This window comes from Ambystoma mexicanum, chromosome 4q, assembly GCF_040938575.1.
Source record: "Ambystoma mexicanum isolate Mex_15411 chromosome 4q, UKY_AmexF1_1, whole genome shotgun sequence".
Taxonomy (NCBI): domain Eukaryota; kingdom Metazoa; phylum Chordata; class Amphibia; order Caudata; family Ambystomatidae; genus Ambystoma; species Ambystoma mexicanum.
In genome coordinates this window covers 947,464,253-947,479,882 of record NC_090928.1, presented here as the reverse complement: position 1 = coordinate 947,479,882, position 15,630 = coordinate 947,464,253, and positions in this window count along the sequence as shown.

Here is a 15,630-nt window from a genome sequence, read left to right as displayed (position 1 = left end):
TCTCATGCAATCCCGTTTCCTCCACCAACGGCCGAATATCTTTATCTCCCCGTCTTGCCATATGTCTCCTATTGTTGCAATACCCACCGGTTCCCAGTGCCTCCTAATTGTCTTCATTAATTGCCCATCCCCTGCCGTCAGTGCGACCAACAGTGTTTGTGGTGAACACAGCGTTGGGTTCTCCATGACCTGACAGGCTCTTCGTCACACCTTCCATCTCAGCACCAGCATCTTCGGGCGCTCTTGCAACTCTGATTTGGGCAGCCATATCATTTCTTTTAGGAAGTACGGGGCACATTCTAGTCTCCACAATCTCGATTCTGAGGTAGGGTCTTCTGATAACCACTTGGCCACATATTGTAGTTGGCTAGCTAAGTAAAAGATCTCATAGTTCGGCAGTTTTATTCCCCATTCATCATGTGAGTACTGCAGCTTCCAAAGGGCGATTCTGTTCCTGGTCCCGTGCCATAGAAACCCCCTGCATATACCCTGTAGCTTCATAAAGAATCGCCCCGGTATCAGGTATGGCAAATACCCGAAATAATGTAATCGTCTCGGCAATACCACCATCTTCAGCAGCACCCCTCTTCCCATCATTGCCAGGGGGAGCTAGCCCAAAACCTCATACTGTTTTCTATTTTTTGCACCGCTTTCTCAGTGTTGTGCTGATGTTCCGCATCTACCGTGTGATGAATATCTATCCCTAGATATCTAAACATGTTTGGCTCCCATGGTATTTTTTAACACTGGTTATTTATTGCATGGGACTCCTACATACCTCCCTAGTGGGAATATGCATGATTTTCTGGGATTCACCGCTATTCCGGGTAGCGACGCAAATTGCTCCATCACTTCCAGGATATATTGGAGATTTTCTTCAGGGTATCTTAAGTACAGCAACATATTGTCTGCGTATAGCAAAATTAAATGCGGCTCTGCTTTTAGTCTAATCCCTATTTCCTCATACTGCTGTCTCAGGTATAGAACCCCTGCTACCTTGCTGATACTGAGTGCCTTGCTGCGGTTCAATCGGATCCTGCTAATTACGGAACCCTTTTGTTTAGCTTTCTACAGCTGTATCCAATCGAGGGACTGTATTCTGCTGCCTGGCTGACCTTTGGAACTCAACTAGGCAGCCTGCTGGGCTCCTTTCATATGGCTCTGGTACCCCTGGGGCCTCGATCTGCTGCTACCGACCGGATACTCAAAAACGCAGCTAAAAGGATCCAGTCTGGAAGCAAACTCGGCCTTTTTCGCCTCAGCCAGATCTTTGAATAGGTGTCACAGGTCCTAGGCTACCAATCAAGTCGTTCGTTTTGTCCTGCAGGGTCCCCTTGCTCCAAGTGCAGAGGGATGTCTGCTCTATAATACATGTTTGACTGCAAGTCACACACTGCAGCAATACTCTTCCAAGTCTCTTATCCTGGTTCCCAAGATTTCCCAGCTGGGTGGTTGCCACTTTGCCTGCTCCTATAAGCTTTAATTACACTTTACCCATAAACGTGGAAGACAAGTTGATTCCTTTGGAGGATCCTTTGGAACTCTGAAAACTCTGTAAAAGTGATTGATTGTATTTATATGTTCAGCTCCAAGATCCTTTCTTAAAAGTACAAACATTTCCTGGGGGCGCTGTTGCGCACTACAAAGATGGCCGCCCGATTGCAAGCTCCCGCTCCTATTGAAAATCTTGGCATTAAATATCCTCTAGGAAGCCGCCCGGAGAGCTGAAAAACGAGGCACGAACGCCCAAAACACCCATCCACGCCTTGTGAAAATACTGGATGGCGGCACTGGGGCTACCCGAAGTTATGTTCGCTTAATCCTGTCTCGGACCTGGCCGAGGGCGCGATCCGCCTGAGGGCTCCGTGGCAAGCTACGAGCGGCCGCGGGTGTGAGGAGGAGTGAGGTGGCGGTGGGCGGAGCTTCCGCTTGCGGAACGCGCAGAGCCTTTGTACGCGGCGAAGGACTGCGCCGCTGGCCGAGGGAGGGCGGGGCACCGGCACTGAACTGGGCACCCGCCTGCAGCCGCCTGCGACCGACCGGGGCTGCGTGGTGCCATCGAGGATCCTGGATGTGCAAGTGCCCCGCGGCAACACGAAGAAACACAAGTAAGAGGGCGGCTGGGGGGAAGGAGCCCATCCACCCAGGCTCATACGTTGTGGGCAACATTGACCCCCCATCCCCTCTGTGGCGAGACGACGGACCGCGGCTGGAGGGCTCCAGTTGGCGAATTTCCGACCTGCCTGGACAAGCTGGGTTGGGCCCTTCTTAAACCACCTAATTGAAGACCCTGCACACTGGGCCCTCTGGTCTGGCCCTCGGAGTGGCAACATCCATTTAACTCTACCCGGGGGGGCTCTGGGGGTGTGAGCCCACCTGGATTCATTGGCTCCGGTGGGTACAGCCGCGCCCCCCTTACTACCCTAATAGTGGCCACGAAAGAGCTCCCGACTTGACGAGCCTGCGGAGCATACGCGCCCTGCCGGGCAATTGAGGATACATAAACTCCAAACTCAGCCAGCGAGGAGCCTGGGTTGGTCCTACTTTATGAGCACAGCGCAGGAGACACCCCGGTGACTCCTACTTGTCGACGACGTGGGAGTGCTACATACTTGTACCCTTTGGTGAACCTACGTGGGAGGACACAGTCCATTGGCAGCAGACACCTTTTGCCCCCTTGGATCCACCCTTTCTCTTCGCTGGGCTCCCTCTGCCTGTATTGGTATCCACGCACGACGTGAGTCGAGGATAGGAGAGGGGGAAAGGAAAGTAACATCGGCCAGCACACATCCGAATACACAATGAGCGAACCACAGAAATCCGTAAAAAGGAACAAGACCCCCGGCAACAAGAAAAAGGGTCCAATGGATGCCTACACGGGTGGCCAGACCCAGACTACAGGTGCTTTTGAGGGAAGATGAGATAAATAATGAATTTGTTCACTTTTATACCAAATTATATTCTAACCAGGATAAGAAATCACCCGTAGACATTAAAAACTATCTTGCGACTCTCAACCTGCCCCAACTCTCAGAAACTGAACACGCAGCGTTGGGTCAACAGATATCGGCAGAAGAACTCACTGAGGCTATCAAAATGTTGACATCGGATAAACGCCGGGGTCTGATGGGATAGGGGCAGAATTCCATAAAGAATTCCGGGAGGAGATTGTCCCGGTGCTTCTCCAGGTGTGGGAAGAATCCCTGGACTGCAATATACTACCACCATCCCTGAGAGAGGCGGTGATCACGGTGCTCCCCAAACCACGTAGGCCACCACAGGATGTGTCGTCCTACCGGCCCGTGTCACTTATTAACACAGACGCTAAAATATTCGCAAAAGTGATGGCCAACAGACTCTTACCGGCAGTTCCCGGACTAGTCCCCCCCTATCAGAATGGGTTTATTCCAGCCAGGTCCACGTCCCTAAATCTCCGTAGGCTCTTCGGTCTGATGGCACAAATAGACCCCAAGAGAAAAGCGGCTGCAATATCCTTAGATGCCGAGAAGGCCTTTGATTCGGTGTCCTGGGCCTACCTTCTTGCGGTACTCGAAGCATTGGGGATGGGCCCTAACTTTATTAGGTATGTAAAGCTACTATACACTAAACCCGGGGCACGAGTTCTGACTAATAGGTCCATTTCAGACCTGTTCTTGTTGGGCAGAGGCACCAGACAGGGCTGTCCTTTTTCACCCCTGTTGTTTGCACTAACCATAGAACCTATGGCAGTTGCAGTACGTCTTAGACACGCTGACAAGGGCATAAATATAAGCGGATCCATCCAGTTAGTCTCACTCTACGCCGATGACACACTATTATACATCCGTGAACCCCAAATAAATATAGCACACATAATGGCGGAAATACAAAGCTTTGCAGACTACTCTGGGTACACGGTGAATAGAGCCAAGTCCGAAATATTCGCGCTCACGCCGTCCACTGAGTGCCCCGGTGCGCTACATGGGCTCAAATGGTCGGATAGACACATTAGGTATCTGGGGATCCTGGTGTCTCGGGATAGGAACACGTTATACCAGGATAATTATGAAACTACACTACAGACCATAACTACGAAACTCCAGATATGGGAGCGCTTGCCGATATCCCTACACGGCAGGGTGGCAGTCCTTAAAATGATAATCCTTCCTAAGCTTCTCTATCTGTTTGTCAACATTTCCATATGGCCGGGCAGACCTTTCTTTGCTAAGCTCCGTTCCATAGTGGTGACGTTCCTCTGGAATGGGAAAACTGCCAGAATTGGGTGGGAGAAGATGGCTGAGTCATACTCCCGACTTTGAACTATATTACCATGTGGCCCAAGCACAATTTGCAAAGCATTGGTATGATACTACTCGAGAGACACCCCATGCATTAATAGAGGAATACACCACGCACCCCACAAATATACAATCGGTCATCTTTGATACACAATACAGAGACACTTGTGAATACAATCCAGTTAGCTGCTTGGTTAAAGCATGGGAGGCCATATACAGAAGATTGCGAGTAGAAACACCCTACAATCATCCAGAGATACCTCTCTGGAACTATCCAGGTATACCCCCACACATAGCAGCGCAATTCAGGAAGCCTGGGACCCCAATATGGAAATGAAAATTGCTGATATGTTTATAAATGCCAAATTTGCATCCCTTGAGGAAATATTGAGAGCGTTTGGAGTTGGCCAACTCAGGACACTTCAATATTACTGCATGCGGTCTGCATTTCAAAAGAAATGGCCACTGTTCCCAGACGAACCCCAGCCACACCCATGCTTGCAATTGGTGACAGCTGTGGGTGGCCTGGGAATTTCTAAACTGTATGCGGCAGTGCAGGCACAAACACCTACTATTAACAATATAAAAGAAAAGTGGGAAAGGGACCTACAGGGGCCCATAGAAGATGAAAAATGGAATATATATTGCTCACTGACTAAGAAGGTCTCCCTGAACGCAGGCTTGCGTTTAATTCAATTCAAGATTCTGAATAGATTACATTATACCCCAATTAAGATAGCAAAATGTATCCCAGGTGCCTCTAATGCATGCCCCAAATGTAATATGCCACAGGCAGGAGACTATCATATGTATTGGGAATGCCGGGTGGTGAGGAATTTCTGGAGGGAGGTGGCTGACATGTTGGAAGAAGTCACACAGATCCCCCCAGACCTGAAGCCTCAAAAGTACCTCTTTGGAGACATAGGCAAATGCTCTGAGAAAATTAGAAAACTGTTTAATGTTGCCTGTGCAATTGCTAAAAAGTGTATTCTGTTGAATTGGAAAAACGCGAACCCACCCAGCATGAACCAATTCCTACGCGAACTAGCGTATATAAATGAGTCAGAGGAGCAATATGTTATGACCAGACCCGCAGCCTGCAGGCCTAAGGATATATGGGGCCCATTCAGAACTTACTTATGTAACTTGGTTTCTGATGACAATGAATCTGTATGATGGTATATTAATGTCATGATCATGAAGTCAACAATTTGTTTATTTACACGTATGTTGAAGGTGGAGGAGTGTCATGTTTCTCTGTGTTGCCACTAATAAAAAGAGTTAAAAAAAAAAGTACAAAGATGTCCTGAATGATTGAGAAGTCAGACACATTAGCTAAGTTACTGTGACCCTACAACGTTTCTATTTTTGTGTAAAATAAGCAGACCCGAAAATAGGCTTGCCGGGGGTCTGTGACATTTGGTCATTTCTCCTCTGTTTAGGGTCCCTTCCCCATAAATATCATCCATGAAGAGAAAGAGCAAACAATAGGCTAAAGAAGGCCACCAGAATGTGAAGGAGCAAAACGTTGGCCCAAATACAACATAGTGAGATGATCTGTCCACGATCAAGGGCGCAACAAAACCTCAATTTCGGGGGTGAGGGGAAGGTGCTAACCCATCAAATGTTGGGAGAGGCGCTAATATGAGAGACGACGGGGAAGGGGCACACATTTGTGTGGGGGGATCTAACTTCTTTACGCATTCTAGTGCAGCTTCAATGTTACAAGCAATTGCACCCACTCAAGGACTCCTCTGAGAATGAGTGGTCTAATGTCCCTTCTCTATCCTTTCAATAACACCCCTGGCATACAAGTACTAAACCTGCATCACAATTTCAATTGTCTAAAAAATAAGACATATGAATGTAGGTGCTAACAATGAAATGCTTTACATAAGTAATTGCCGGGCCTTTGTTAACAGCGAAGCCCAGGCACCTTTTAACATCTGCGCCATGTTCTGTCCGGCCACGGCTCTTTAGGTCAGCCAGGTCGAGTCAACAAAGCCCAACATTGTGCGGGGGGGGTTGAACCCTCAGCCTGGTCAGCTCTATGGTGTTGCGCCACTGTCCAGGATCAGAGTATCGTCCAGTGGCAAAGGCATGATGTGGGTCTCAACACTTTGGTTTTACCATCTGTCAAGTAACTTGTCTCGTGGTGTGGAGCTCTTGAAGTCTTGTTTGCAATATTTTCTCAATGTAGTTTCAGGTTCCGCCTGATGACAAAGTAGTACGAGGAACCAACCCTATCCCACCACTGTCTGCTCTTTCCTTTTTTGGCTTTTCTGGCTCTACCTTAGCCTTGTTTGAGTCATACCTATCCCAGAGGACTTTCCAGTCTCCTGGGCAGGGGGCTTCTTCTAAAACGTGCCAATTACCAATGGTGTCCTTCAAGGTTCAGTCCTCAGTCCTTTTATTTTTTCACTTTACACCTCCTCGTTGGCTGGGGTTATTTCCTCCTTTGGTTTCTCGCATTACTTTTACGCTGATCACACGCAGCTCTTTCTTTCCTTTCCACACTTTACTGATTGCACCCTAAACTTAGCACCTGTCTCCTTGACATTCAGTCTTGGATATCAGACCACTTTTTAGTACTTAATGCCACAAAAACAGAGGTTATTTTCTTCACTCCCACTACTATTTCTCCTTCTCTGTCCATTCCATTCATATAATTTCCTCCTTTGCAGTCACCTATCTTTCCCGTGGCCTATGATCTGGGTCTCTATCGTGATTCAGATCTTTCTTTCAGTCACATATTACTTTATCTGCCCCTTCCTGTCGATTTCATCTGTACAATATTCGAAAGCCACGTCCTTTCATGACTTTTAAAGCCACTCAATTATTGGTGTCTGCTTTAATCTTCTTGCAGCTTTTCTACCGTTCTTCTGCACTCTTTGGACTTCCTTTATCGCACCTAGTTCTGTAGAAATCTGTATTTAATGCTTCTATTCATGCTCTCTGTTTACTTGCTCCCCATGATTCTATAGTAACAAGAGGGACAGCCCTAGAGCGGACAGGACTGAATGGGCTAGAGAAATAGCGTATACAAAAGGGTTGTAGTCCTGTCCTCAAAAATTTGTTACTGCAATAGCTTCTTGCAGTGGCTATTTAAACCTTCCTAATCATCCAGAAAAACAACTTACAAATCTGTCTACCTGGGAAAGGAACCATCCAACTGCTGAGATTTGCCTACATCTGCATTTTTATTATTTGGCTAGACATGTAGCTTTCACTCATTTTTTCTAAAAGTGTTAGAACAAGTTTGACTTATTACAAACAGAGGAATATTGAGACAATATGTAAAAACCATTCAGTGAGTTCCATACAGTCAACAACATGAGAAGAACAGGGACAAACATGTCAGTTTAGTGTGTCTCGTTGTATAACCGAACAGACAAGGATTAGCTAAATATTACTTCATGTTAGTCTCATCCTGTACATTCTTTACCAGTTTGTGGAATAATATTTGTATACTATCACATTTGTAACAGAATCTTTTTGTACAAAATAAATAAAACATTGTGTGTGGACCCTGTATCTATTGCATAGTTATACACCTTCACGCTCCTGGTATATTCTGTATATATGTCTCTTTCCGGGCACTTAAACCAAACAAAGTGAAGTTTGGATTTGTTGGTTAGGTGACCGGGTTACAAATAACAGGAGTCTGGTATATTTATCCACTTATATGTAGCACTAAGACCGGTGAGATTGGGTCTGCTTTAGCCTGGCGTTTGTGGGATGACCAAGAGAGATTGGTTGACGTCTTGGAGTCAATAGAGAATATTTTGTGTGGTCCAGGCTCGTGGTCCTATTAGATATGCAACGTAGACCACTGACGTTTCGGCTTGATAGAGTCACAACCTTCTTCTGGGGCCAAGTGTGTGCTGGTCTCCCTTCAAATAGAGCTGTACAAAAGTATTACTCTAAGTACTTTCTTTGTAGAAAGCAAGAGCAGCTATCAGAGTCTGGAAACTGCTTGTATCTTCAGTGGAAGAAACCACAGCAACCTTGTGTAGGCTGGAGTTCACTGATGCACTGTTGTCATGGCTGCAACCTGGGTGTTATGCTGTACGGGAGTGGGTCGCCGCCGTAGTCCTTGGTCCGTCGCTGCAGGAAGAGAGGTCCCGCGATGCCCTCGCAAAAAACTTCACCATCGTGGATACAGGTGCCAGTCCGATGCAGGTAAATGGAAGTGGCATTGGTGGCCATGCGTGACACCATCTTGGTTTTAGCTACCTCTCCCTCTCCTGACTAACATGCTCTTCGTTGAGGGTAGCTACCCAGTTTTTACAATCCTTGTATGGAAGAACATGCACTAGATCTGCACTATACCGATGCTATGTTAGTTTTTATAACTAACGCTTTCTGGTGTGGGTTCTCTGTTTTGTAGCATGCTAGGTGTCACTATTATGAAAGCTTATATTCTTAAGTTTATCAAGAAGAATGTGAGAAGGATATGTTCCCCCCAACTTCCAGGGTTCCTGTACCCCAGCACTTCAATTACACGAGGCACCCTACCAGATGCACTGAAAATGGGATAGATCATCCATTACTGAGTAAACCCACACTCAAACCAAATAGACTCCCCAACTATCGCCCCATCACACACCTACCCTTCTTCATCAAAGTGATTGAGAAGATAGTCACCACCCATTTGCACGAAAGGATCACCCAACACAATCACCTAAAGGATTATTTATCAATCTGGTTTCTGACCACAATGCAGCACAGAGTCCACCACTATCCAACTTATTGATGAAGCTCTACACATTACGGACAAAAGGGAACTCGGTTTACTCATCCTCCTCAACATATCTGCTGCCTTCAAATCCTTGGACCATTAAGCCCACCTCAACAACAGAAGATTCCTGCAGTGGTTTGCCTCACACCTCTGCAACAGAGACCAACTCTTTCAGATGGGCCCCAGCAGAACCAATACGCCGCTCCATCCTGTAACCTACATTCTCTACATGGAACCTCTTGGGGAATTCCATGCCTACACTGACATCAAGGTACACCAATATGCAGATGAAACACAGCAGTAACTAAAGATCAGTTGCATCAAAGCACTGTCTGTCCTTCATCAAAGCCTTGATCACAAGAACCTAACTAAAGCTAAACCCTACAAAGACTTACTTCATTCTCCTACGAAACTCTACCAAGCAATCACAAGTCCAGAATTGAAAGACTCACAGGAAACGCGACTGATTCATGCCTCGATTCTCACCCAATGCAACATCTCTCACCTTTAATATGTGACTGAGACCTTTCAGTCAAAAATATACTTTGCCAGGAAGACCAAGCCTCATTACAGGAATAAGAGAATTCAACTACATCACTCTTATCCGCAAAGAGCTGTACTAGCTATCCCTCAAAGCATACATGTACAAGAATGCCTCCATTACCTACGAAGGAGTCAAATCCAAAACTCCACTCTGGGCCAGGAAACTCGCCATTGCCAGAGGCCAGTGGACCACCGGAAGTCACAACAATAACAGGCTGGAAAGACAGAACTGCAAGAGGAAAAAAACAGACTAAAGGACTATTCCTGCTATGCATCTTGTCTCTGGAAGAAGGTGTTGGGATGCTTATCCAGGTCCCCTGCCCCCAAAGCAATTCAGGCTTAGGAAAATGTACTAAGGATACATGGTAATGTAGAAGGGTGTCTGTAGGGGGTAAGGAGGATCCCTGTAGGGGCTAGAGAACATAGCTTGCAGTAATAAAGGGTAGGTAAACCATTTTAGCTTTGCGGCGATAAGCACTGAACTATCACCATTTTAAGATTGAGGCCTAGGATGCAGACTTTCCCATCCCTGATCCCAGCCCGAGCAGCAGATGATATGGCCTTCACAGCAAACAGATACAACCGTCCTGTTGTCTCACTCAGCAGGCCGATGCAACTGGAAAGGAATGTGAATAGCCAAGTGAGAGCAGAGCTGTGCCTGTCCCTGAAGGACAATCTCATGGGACCCAGGGCAGAGGTCTTGCGCTGCCAAAGCAGCAAGTTCAGATTTAGGGCCCTGGTGCCCCCATGATACTGGTCACTGTATTTCAACTGCTAGATGCCCAACATTAGAACCCTTACATTGCTCACAAGCTAATTGATTAGTATGGTCCGGGCAGAGCCCTGGTGAAGTTCCAGAGAGGAGGCTGCTGCCAAGCGGGGAGTACCGAACAGGATGTTTGTGGTTTTTACTAGCAGGTACACGGGGTGAGGATAACAAATATAGGTCAGTGCCGGGGAGGAATGGTGGGGGCGCCTGCGTGTCTGGGACCCAAACAAGCACCTCGTATTTCAGAGGGCCAATTTGCCCTCAAAAGTATCCACTGAGCCCAAGTACAATTACCAGGTGCACATCACGTGAGTTGTTCACAAAAATGAGGCGGCGGGCATCGGTGCTGCCTGTGAAGAAGCTGCACCTCTGCGGGACAAGATGGCAGCTGCCATCGCTCGCGGGTTGTATAAGGCTGCCGGTGGAGACACAGGCCAGCTGGGGGCTGTCAGAGTGGGAGGCGGACACAGTGGTGGCGGACACAGCGGCTCACCCTGAAGGGTGCCCGCACCGTGGTAGAGGAGTCCACAGAGACTGGAGATCCTGCCGGTGCATCGGCGGGGCCTCTGGAGCGGGACCGTCGAGAGACCCTGACTACTGGGAGAGGTGCCTGATTGCGGGGAGAGGTGCCCCACTTCTGCTGGTGCGGAACGCAAAGCCAGAGATCTTCACCCGAGACCTGGCATCGGGTGTTCTTGGAGGTGTGAGGGGCCAGCCTGGATGATCTTGCAACACTGGGACCTCCCTGTCTCTGGAGTTGGACACCTGGAGGCACTGGGGGTACGAGACCCTCTCCCCGCTTTTCCCATGCTAGTGAGACAATGAAGAGGGAAGCGTCCCTTTCCTGGCCTGTTCTGCTGCTCTGCTGCTGTGCTCTGGTGGGGGCCTGGGTGCACTTCTGGTAGAGATGCTTTTGGAAGTGTGGCAGTGGAGTTGGCTGCTACCTGCTGGGAGGTGGTTGTCGGATTGGCTGTAGGAAAAGTGAAAGGTGCCCTTGGAGGTGGGGAGACGCCCCTTGGACATTGGGAAGAGGGCCTGGTGGCTAGCAATCCTTGGCAAAGAGTGCGGGCAACCACATTTCCCCTGCAGAGCACACAGCTGGCAAGACAGGGACAGGAGTCATTGTAGTCCACCTGCTGATGGATAAGCGCACTGCTAACTGGAGGGTGCGCTTTGCACCAAATCAGTGGTAGCTGGCCTGCGGCTGTGGTAGGTACATCTAGTGGAGGGAGGCAATCCACCTTGGGCGGAGTGGTGAATTGGGTAGCCCGCCTCTTCACTGCTGCTGTTACCCATGGATTCCATAGACTCTGCCTGAGCCCAGCTGGGGTGGAGGCCCGGTGGAGGCGAGCAGCCCCCGGAGTGGCGGCACTGGACTGCTGTGATATAGACCAGGATTTTTCCGCGATTCTGCCCTATTGATGCTGGATAGCGTGCAGCCTAGGAATGCCTGTGGTATTTCGGCGAATGCCGGAGCCAGAGACATTTGACGGGGTCGCAATGCTTCTTTGCAGCAGTGTGGCGGGACCCGCCAGTATACTGTCGCTGCAATCCCTGGACCCTGTGGGGGAAGGTCCTGCGGTAACCTACGAAATAGACCCCACTGGACTTAGCAACATTCCTGAGGCACTAGATCGAGGTTAGTGGTTGAGTGGTTCTGGTGGTGTGTACTCCTGCCCAGCCCACAGATGCTAGACAAACATCACTGGAGCAAGGGGAAGCAAACAGTGATGGGCGCTTATGCCCGGAAGGACAAAATGGTTGTGGACAAGAAGCCTGCAGCGAAGGAGGGTTTCAGCCCAACAACATCTTTAGGCCAACAATAAGAGAACCACATACTGGTGGCTATTGCATCCTTGAAGTCCTGTCTAGAACAGAAACTAGATGCAGTTATAGTGGATGTGGGACTGCAGTGACAGGGTGTGCAGGTACTGTCTGACTGGATTGGGGCAGTAGAAACGCAGGTTCCTGAAAATACATCCAACATCACTACTGCCCAGGCGCAGGTGTTCAAGCTGATGAACAGAGCAAGTATCTTGGAGCCCCGGGTGGAACACTCTGAGGGTCAGAGCCGAAGCAACAACATCAGAATCGTTGGGCTGCCCGAAGGAGAGGAAGGAAACAACCCGATCACCCATGTCAAAAATGTACCTTGGGGGGGCGTGGCCAATGGTCGTGCGATGAAGACGTGATCCTCCGTCGCTCCCGGGCCGCCAGCCTAATCCTGCATTCATTCTGATTAAAAAATACTTTGAAAACATCCAAATACTCTCCAGCGACGTGCGAAACACTGCTGCAACAGAACGCGGTACAGCGGACCGTAATCGGAGTGTATTCTCGGAGTTACGGCGGTTGGAGCTCAGACAAACTGCGAGTGAAGACATCCAAGATGGCCGCCGGAGATACGAGGCAAGCGGAGAGCACGGCGACCCAGTGAAGAAGCCAGCCTAGCAAGAGCAGCCACCATCTCCGGCTGCACAGACATCGAGGAGGCGGAGGTCGGAGGGCACATCGGCCCCATCTGGCGACTCCCAAAGGAGGGCGGCGGAGCGAGGCTTAGCGGATCAGTGCGCCCGCGAGGCGCAAGGACAACAAACCCCCTCCCCCCTGCACGAGGCAAAGTGAGGGGGCAGAGCCTGGAATATCTGAGGCGTGCAGGCGGACCCTGCGAACCGGGGGGAGTGCCTGCATAACCTGCCCTTTCCCCCTCACGCCCAATGTGAATCCAATGGGGGTGACAGTGTACCTGTATCCGGCTGATAAGACCCGTGACACGGACGCGGGTGCTACGCTTGACGCAGAGCGCCTGCTACCCTTCCCCCAGCACCGCAGCACTGTATCCTGGAGCTGCAACACGACACAGAGCGGCGGTAAGGAGTGGGAAGAGCGGGTGACGAAGGGCAAGAGGCACAGGATGCTGAAACAGCGGAAACACACATATCAGCACTACAACAACGAATACGGCTGAATATCTGTGAACTACAGTTACTCCTGCCTAAAGTGGTAACTCATGATATATAGCCAGCGAGCACCCAAGGCATGAGGTGACAGGAAACTCCGGAGCACCAGAGCTCCTCCATGAGCTGAACCCTCACACGCGCTGGTGGAATACCGCACCCCGATTGCAGATCAAGCCATACGAAGCTCCGAGATACTTTTCTGGTGTGTCGGTGATGCAGATGCCTTGTGGAAACTACACTTACACGCATAGACCTCATATTCGATTGTGGTCCGGGTGAACTCAAAGCAACCCCAGCATTTTTAGCCCGTAAAAACGCTTGGACAACGAAATTGCCCCCAGGAGTTCCTAGGCCTTGGTGATCATCGACACGCACGCTACAACCCTGGACACAGCTGGCAAGACCCATAATACGGGCGCGGGCGCGCCGCTCTGCGTAGAGCGCCTGCCGACTCTCCTTCATAGCAGTGAAGGCGGCTCTGAGGACCCAGATATCGGGGCAAAGGTAAGGTGTGGGGGAAGAGGGTAACAATAAGGGCAATTGACCATCGCAGTCCCCGGCCCGCCCTTTTGGACTTCAAGAGCTCGCGATCTACGGGCCCCCCCCACGAACCGGAAGAGAGCCCTGTAACACAACAGCGCCAAGGCAATATGGGGAAGGATAAACCCAGGAAAACCACCACACAGAGCGGGATAGACCAATACGCCACCACACTACTCTCTGGCTCACCGGAACGGCTGGCATCAATTGAACCTGACAATATGGAAGATGACATCTCTCTCAGAGATGTCATGAGTGCCATCGCCAGCTCCAGAACATCAGTGGAGAAGAAGATGGACAGCATTGGTGCGGACGTATCCCTAGTGAGACATGACCTCCGAAAACTAACCTCACGTACTGGTGAGGCCGAGGCACGCATCTCTCAAACTGAGGATGGCCTTCGTGGAGTCAATAGAGGCATGTCTGGAATGCTAGACCGTATAAAAATCCTGGAAGCAAGAGTGGATGAGAGTGAAGGAAGATCCAGGCGCAATAACATCCATATACTCGGCCTCGCCGAGAAGGCACAGGGAGCAAGTATGGAACTTTTTCTTGAGGAGTGGCTCATGGACATATATGATGCAAAATCCTTCTCCAAATTCTTCTCCATAGAGCGGGCGCACCGCATTCCAATGGGTAGGATTATACCAGGAGCACCACCACGCATGGTCATCGCGAGATTTCTAAATTATAGGGGCAGAGATGCTGTGCTACAGATGGCAAGGGCGAGAGGAACTGTCACTTATAATGGATCTAAAATAGCCTTCTTCCCTGATTTCACCAGAGAAGTGCAAAAAGCGTGCCAGTCCTTCGATCCACTCAAAAAACAACTTCAGGCTATGGGTACGAATTATGGCCTAATCTTCCCCGCCCAGCTTACAATCTTTCACACTGGCACAACAGTATATTTTATGGACCCAAAAGAAGCGTGGAACTTTTCGGAATACCACATAGAAGGCGACTGGACCGCCAGAAAGAAAACAGGAGGCGAAAGCAACAGACCACATCCTGAGAGGCCACCGGATATCAGACCCCAACAACAACAGGACGCCATCCCGCCACAAGGAAACGAATAACAATGTACGGCAACACTTGAAAATAGCACAACCACTGTAAATCAGAACATAATGGATCCTCTGCTTCAATGGAAGCAAGTATCAAAGCGCGCAAAACGGCTGGCAGCCAAATTAGAGCGCCCCCCCCCAACGAGGAAGCGACTATACATCAGCGAGCAAGAGTACTGGGCTCCCAAGCTTCAGTGTATACACACAAACTGTGTGGCTCAAACAGTACGGAGCTGATCTACGTTAGAAAGTTTATGCTTTAGTTTAAGCGCAAGTTAGGTTTCACTTATGTTTGGGCGACAGGTACTTCATATTGGGGTGGAGTATGGGGTGGGGGAAAAGGGCAGTTCAGGTTGTTTTTGTATTGTTTTAAAATTATGGTGCATTCATGGATTCACTGAGCCACTCCGACCAACACGTGTCGCTGTGTGCTACCCCCAAGCGGCAACACACCCTCCCTGCGACCAGCCCCTGCATAATGCCCCTATGCAACAGCTCTCAAAAACCTGTGAACCTGACCCTAGAAGTTATGAATGCAACCTACAATGACCCACTCACCACTCCATGAGCGACCCAAATCCCTCAAATTGATCACATGGAACATGAATGGGCTAGGCTCTGGAATTAAGAGACGTCTTGTGATGCAATTCCTGAACAGACACTCCCCAGACATCGCCCTACTTAATGAAACACACTTAGCCAGTACCAATTGCACTTTCTTTCGAAGAACTAATTA